The following is a 6613-nucleotide window of genomic DNA, read 5'->3' as shown; positions in this document are numbered from 1 at the left end:
GTATTTAAAAGGTTTCTTCATGTAATGATCTGCTAGAGGGTGTGGGGAGCCATAGCCCCGTCCACCAGGTATGGAGGAGATCAAGACTCCAGACATCCAGAGGCCCTCAGAACACAAGAGACCAAGGAAGACCAACAGAGGGGCAGCCGCACCACTATCCCAGAAAGAGCTGAGGAGAGCCCCAGCAGCTGCGGAGCAGAAGCCAGGGGGGTTGCAGTGACGTGCACGTGAGCTCCGCCAGCAGCCAGCTGTGCCAGAGTGACCGAGCCCCTCGCCGAGAGGCCGAGGGTACCCCACCCCCGAAGTGGCCCGAGTGAGCCCCAGGCTCCAGGCCCCGACAAGCAGCCACCAGGAGTGAGCCGGTGGGTACCTGGACACCCATCCCCGGACACAAAGAACCACCAACGCACCGATGTCTGAGGGTGTCCGCCACTGGCAGGGGAAGTGGTGGGGGGAGATAGGCCTCCATACCTTGGAGGGCCTGAGATGTCCCCAGAGAGGTGGCGTATGATACCCAACCTGACATATAGACACAGACATACAGGCACACACAGATACAAACATCCATTCCGACCCTCATGCTCTCATATGCAATTACTCAACACTCACCCAACGTGGAGACAGACATAGAGAGACACTGTACACACAATCACACTCCCCAAGCGTACTCTATACCCCAGGTCTAGGTACCCAGACCTGCACCCAGACCCTGGTAGTGTTACCCTTTTCCCTGGGGTGGAGAGAAGCAGACCGCCCCGACTCAGCAGCAGCAGGAAGGCCCCACATTCCAGACCCCAATCGGACGGCCGACTCCTCCTCCTAGCCCCCCCGCTCCAACAGGCCGCAGAGAACGGGGGTGTGTGAAGACTCCAAACCTCCCTCCGCCCGCTCATATGTAGTCTTGATGCATGTGTGTTCTAAGGTGCATTTAAAATCCATCTTAAACATCCGATGACCTGTACAGTGCACTCTATGTAGTATTTTGTATTGAATTAATAGAAGACTGTGATTTTTAATTAAATGAAAGGTTTTTAAGCATATCTGAGACCAGAAGTTTTCGTCTAAGTTAACTGATAAATCCGCTTCCCATTTTGCAATAGGAAGTGATATTGATTCATCTGTTATAGAAAGCATTCTGTATATTTTGGAAAGTAATTTTGGGGTTTTAAGAGTAAGAAATTGTACCACACTTGATGGTGTTTGTAGTTCAACTTGACTGGGTTTAAATTTCTTTTTTACTATGGATTTAATTTGTTGATATTCTAAAAATCTTTTCTTGTTGATCCCATATTGTGTAACTAGTCTGTCAAATGGAATAAATTCTGTTCCTTATAATATATGTTCTAAGTATTTGATTCCTTTACCACTCCAATCTCAAAAGTTTATCATATTATTGTTTTGTAATATGTCAGGGTTGTTCCAGATAGGTGTACGTTTGCATGGGATTAATGAAGACTCCGTCAATTTTGGAAACTCCCACCATGCTGTCAGAGAAGAGCTGATGTTGACGCTTTTGAAGCATTCATGTCATTGGATGTTTGAGCTGATAAATGGTAGATCTGATATCTCTATATTATTGCAAAGTGCTTGTTCTACATCTAGCCAAGGTTCGTCTAAGAGGGTATGTTTTAGCCATCCTGAGATAAACTGAAGCCTGTTGGCTAAGAAGTAGTGCTGAAAGTTAGGTAGTTCTAATCCTCCTTTATCCTTGGTCTTTTGTAGTGTTTTTAAGCTGATACGTGGGGGTTTATTTTTCCAAAGGTTTTTGGACATATATGAATCTAGAGATCTGAACCAATCTTGTGGCGGTTTTTGCAGTGGTGTAGAAGAAGAATTATGGAAGGAGCAATTAATCGGAAGGACTGTAGATTTTGACCAGTTAATTGAGTAATCTGAAATTCTTGCAAAAGAGTTTATCAATTCAATCACCCCAGAGATATTGGTTTGTGAATTTTGGAGAAAAAGTAACACATCATCCGCATAAAGGCTGATTTTATGTTCCGCGTTCTTGCATTTTATGCCCTTAATTACTGAATTCTGCCTAATTGCTGCTGCTAGTGGTTCAATAAAAATTGCAAACAGTGAATGGGAGAGTGGGCATCCCTGTCTGGTGCCCCTCAGGAGACAGAAGCTGGAGGATGTCTGGTCATTTGTTTTGACACAAGCTGTTGGGGAATTGTATAATATTTTTAACCAGTTTATGAAAGAGGATCCAAAACCAAATTTGTGTAAAGTTGCAAACAGAAATTTCCAGTTAACTCTGTCAAATCCTTTTTCTGCATCTAAAGAAAATATTGTAGTTTCAAGGTTTTTACTGTATGAGTAGTCTATCAAATTAAGTAATCTACGTGTATTTGTTGATGAGTGCCTACCTTTTCCAAGATTCCAAGATGGCGGCACGTGAACAACGCGAGGCTCAGTGTCTCTCCAGAATCTGCTATTTAGCGGTTTTTTATCTACTTTTAACCGGATTATTCGTCCAGAATTGCTGTGCGTTGCTGACCTACAGCAGACAAGAGCTTCTGGACATCTGGACTCATAACTCCAACAGTTTTATCGCCGATCTCCGACTCATCCCAGAGATCTCCAGAACACCGGAGGCTGCCCACTCTCCCCGGCTGGGCGGAAGTGCACGCAGACAGCGCCGAGATCGTAAACAAAGGCGAGGTAGGCGCGGAGGGCTACGGGCTAAGCTAAAGCTAACACCACACCGGCTGCCTTTACCTAGTATTTTCCTCGCCAATGTCCGTTCTCTGGCAAACAAAATGGATGAGATACGGCTCTCCATCACTAACAACAGACGGATTATGGACTCAAATGTCATGTTTTTCACCGAAACATGGTTGAACAACAGCTGCCCGGACAATGCTATCGAGTTAGCAGGACGCCACACACACCGAGCCGACAGGCTAGCAGATGACTCCGGCAAGACCAGAGGTGGAGGTTTGTGCATTTATATTAACAATGCTTGGTGCATGAACTCCACTACTACTGAGAGTCACTGCTCACCTAATGCGGAGTTTTTAATGGTCAAATGCAGACCTTATTATCTCCCCAGAGAACTCACTTCGATCATACTCACTGCCGTGTATATACCCCCCGACGCTAATGCTAGGTTGGCCATGAAAGAACTTTCTGCAGCCATTAACAAACACCAGAATAAACACCCCGAGGCTGCTTTTATTGTTGCTGGCGACTTCAACCACACCAACTTAAAGACAGTCCTCCCCAGATTCCACCAACATGTCTCCTGCCACACCAGAGGAGACAAGACTTTAGACCATGTGTATTCCAATCTGGCTGGAGCCTACAAAGCCACACCCCTCCCCCACATTGGACAATCGGACCATCTCTCCCTGTTCCTCACACCTCGGTATTCACCACTCATCCAACGTGTGAAACCTGCTGTGAGGACAATTAAAGTGTGGCCAGAGGGGACAGACGCAGTGCTCCAGGACAGATTTAAAAACACAGACTGGAATACGTTCACCCACACAGACCTGGACCAGTACGCCTCATCTGTACTGGATTACATCTCCAAAACCACAGACAGTGTCACCACCCAGAAACGGATCACCATGTACCCCAACCAGAAGCCTTGGATGAACCGGGATGTTCGTCTCCTCCTGAAGGCCCGCAACACCGCCTTTAGGTCAGGAGATGCACACGCCTACAGCACAGCCAGGGCTAATCTAAAGAAGGGCATCAAAAAAGCCAAACACCATTACAAAAAGAAGGTAGAAGAACACTTCTCCAACTCCAACCCCCGACGCATGTGGCAAGGACTCCAGACCATCACAGACTACAGGACCACCAAACCCTCCCCCGCATCCTCTGATGTCTCCTTCCTCAACGAGCTCAACAACTTTTATGCTAGTTTTGAGCGAGGGAACCCCACAACCACAACCAAAGCAGACGTGACGCCAGACCACCAACCTCTGACTCTCTCCCCCACCGATGTAGGAGCGGTGCTGAGCAGGATCAATGTCCACAAGGCTGCAGGCCCTGATGGCATACCCGGGCGTGTTCTCAGAGCGTGTTCTGGGGAGCTTGCAGGAGTGCTGACAGACATATTCAACCTGTCCTTGGCCCACGCTGTGGTACCGGCCTACTTCAAATCCACCTCCATCGTCCCGATACCCAAAAACTCCAACCCATCTTGCCTCAATGACTACCGCCCAGTAGCACTCACCCCCATCATCACTAAGTGCTTAAAGCAGCTGGTCCTAGCACACTTCAAATCCTGTCTCCCCCCCACCCTGGACCCCCACCAATTCGCATACCGCCAGAACAGGAGCACAGAGGATGCAGTCTCCATCGCACTGCACTCTGTCCTCTCACACCTGGACAACAACAACACCTACGCCAGAATGCTGTTTATAGACTTCAGTTCAGCGTTCAATACAATCCACCCCTCACAACTCATCAGGAAACTGACAGACCTGGGCATCAGTTCCCTCATCTGCAAATGGTTACTGGACTTCCTGACCAACCGCCCCCAACATGTCCGGCTGGATAACCACTGCTCATCTACCATCACAATGAACACCGGTGTACCACAAGGCTGTGTGATGAGCCCCTTCCTCTACTCCCTCTTCACCCACGACTGCAGACCTGCTGATGGTTCCAACACCATCATTAAGTTTGCAGATGACACCACGGTGATTGGCCTCATCAGTGACAACGATGAGGCCGCCTACAGGGAGGAGGTGGATCGTCTGGCTGAGTGGTGCGACACAAACAACCTGCTGCTTAACACCGAGAAGACCAAGGAGCTCATCGTGGACTACAGGAGGAATGCTGACCCACATCCACCCATCCACATTAAGGGGACGGCTGTGGAGCGTGTGAGCAGCTTCAAGTTCCTGGGAGTCCACATCTCCGAGGATCTCACCTGGACGACCAACTGCTCCAAGCTGGTCAAGAAGGCTCACCAGCGCCTCTTCTTCTTGAGGACTCTGAGGAAGAACCACCTGTCCTCAGACATCCTGGTGAACTTCTATCGTTGCACCATCGAGAGCATCCTGACCAACTGTATAACAGTCTGGCACGGGAACTGCTCTGCCTTGGACCGGAAGGCGTTGCAGAGGGTCGTGAAAACTGCCCAGCGCATCGCCGGAGCACCACTTCCTGCCATAAAAGACATCTACAGGAAGCGGTGTCTGAAAAGGGCTGGGAAAATCATCAGAGACCCCAGTCACCCATCACATGGACTCTTCACCCTCCTGCCCTCTGGGAGGCGCTACAGGAGCCTCCGGACTAAGACCACCAGGTACCGGAACAGCTTCTTCCCCACAGCTGTCAGACTCCTGAACTCTGCCTCCTGACATCTGACCCACGTTAACACATGGACTGAACATACACACACCCACAATGGACAACTGTACCCTCAAACACACAATAATAACATGGACTGAACCACCACTCACAACCACTAGCACTTTATATAGATACTGTAGAAATTATCCACATATCTAATTTATCTTAACTGCACTACTGTATAGCTCTGTAAATAATCATCCTGTACATACGATAATTTTTAACCCTACAACTGTTTACAACTTGCATAGTTCCCATTTCTGTATAACTGTATATCTCAGATTTCTGTAAAGTTATTTATTTCATATTCTGTATAGTTTTTCATATTTATATCTTGTTCATAGCCTGTACATAGCTTGTACTCACTACAGCCTGTACATACCTATAGTTATAGAATATTCACAACATACTTCATACCGTGTACATTATAACATACCATAATAGACCCATTTCTGTAATATACTTACATATCTATATTATTGCTAATATATATTGTAATATATCTATATCACTAAAGCACTTCTGGATGGATGCAAACTGCATTTCGTTGCCCTGTACCTGTGCATGTGCAATGACAATAAAGTTGAATTCTAATTCTAATTCTAATTCTTTTATGAAACCAGTTTGGTCAGGATGAATTAAGAGGGGGGTTATTTTCTCCAGTCTCTTTGAGAGAGCTTTGCAGATTATTTTAAGGTCTACATTTATAAGGGATATTGGACAATAGCTTGAGGGATATACAGGGTCTTTGCCTGGTTTTAGAAGGAGTATAATGTTTGCAGAATTCATATTTGATGGAAGTCTGCCCTTTTCTTTGATTTCTAATAACGTTCTGTAGAAAACTGGTGCTAGAATCGTCCAGAATTCTTTTTAGAATTCTGCAGGAAAGCCGTCTGGACCTGGAGCCTTATTATTGGGCATGCTTATCAGGGCTTCCTGGAGTTCACCTGGTGTCAATGGCAAATCCAGTCCCATTGCTTGAGTGTCTAATAATTTTGGAAGAGTAATGTTGTCCAAAAACTGATCAATTTCCTTTTTAGATGGGTTTATTTGTGGTGAATACAACATTTTATAGAAATCCCTGAAAATGTTGTTTGTTTCGGGTCATATATTGTGTTCCCAGATGAATCTTGAACAGCACATATAGTTGTTTTTTCTTTATTTACTTTTAGCTGGTTTGCTAGAAATTGACCGGATTTATTACCATGTTCATAATTTTGTAAGTGTAGTCTTTGTACTAAGAATTTTTTTTTTTGTTTTTATCCATTATCTCATTTAGTTCTAGTTTTGTTTG

The sequence above is a fragment of the Perissodus microlepis genome, chromosome 3 (genome assembly GCF_051167445.1).
Source record: "Perissodus microlepis isolate ML-2025 ecotype Zambia chromosome 3, ASM5116744v1, whole genome shotgun sequence".
Taxonomy (NCBI): Eukaryota; Metazoa; Chordata; class Actinopteri; order Cichliformes; family Cichlidae; genus Perissodus; species Perissodus microlepis.
Note: the sequence above shows the minus strand (reverse complement) of the source record.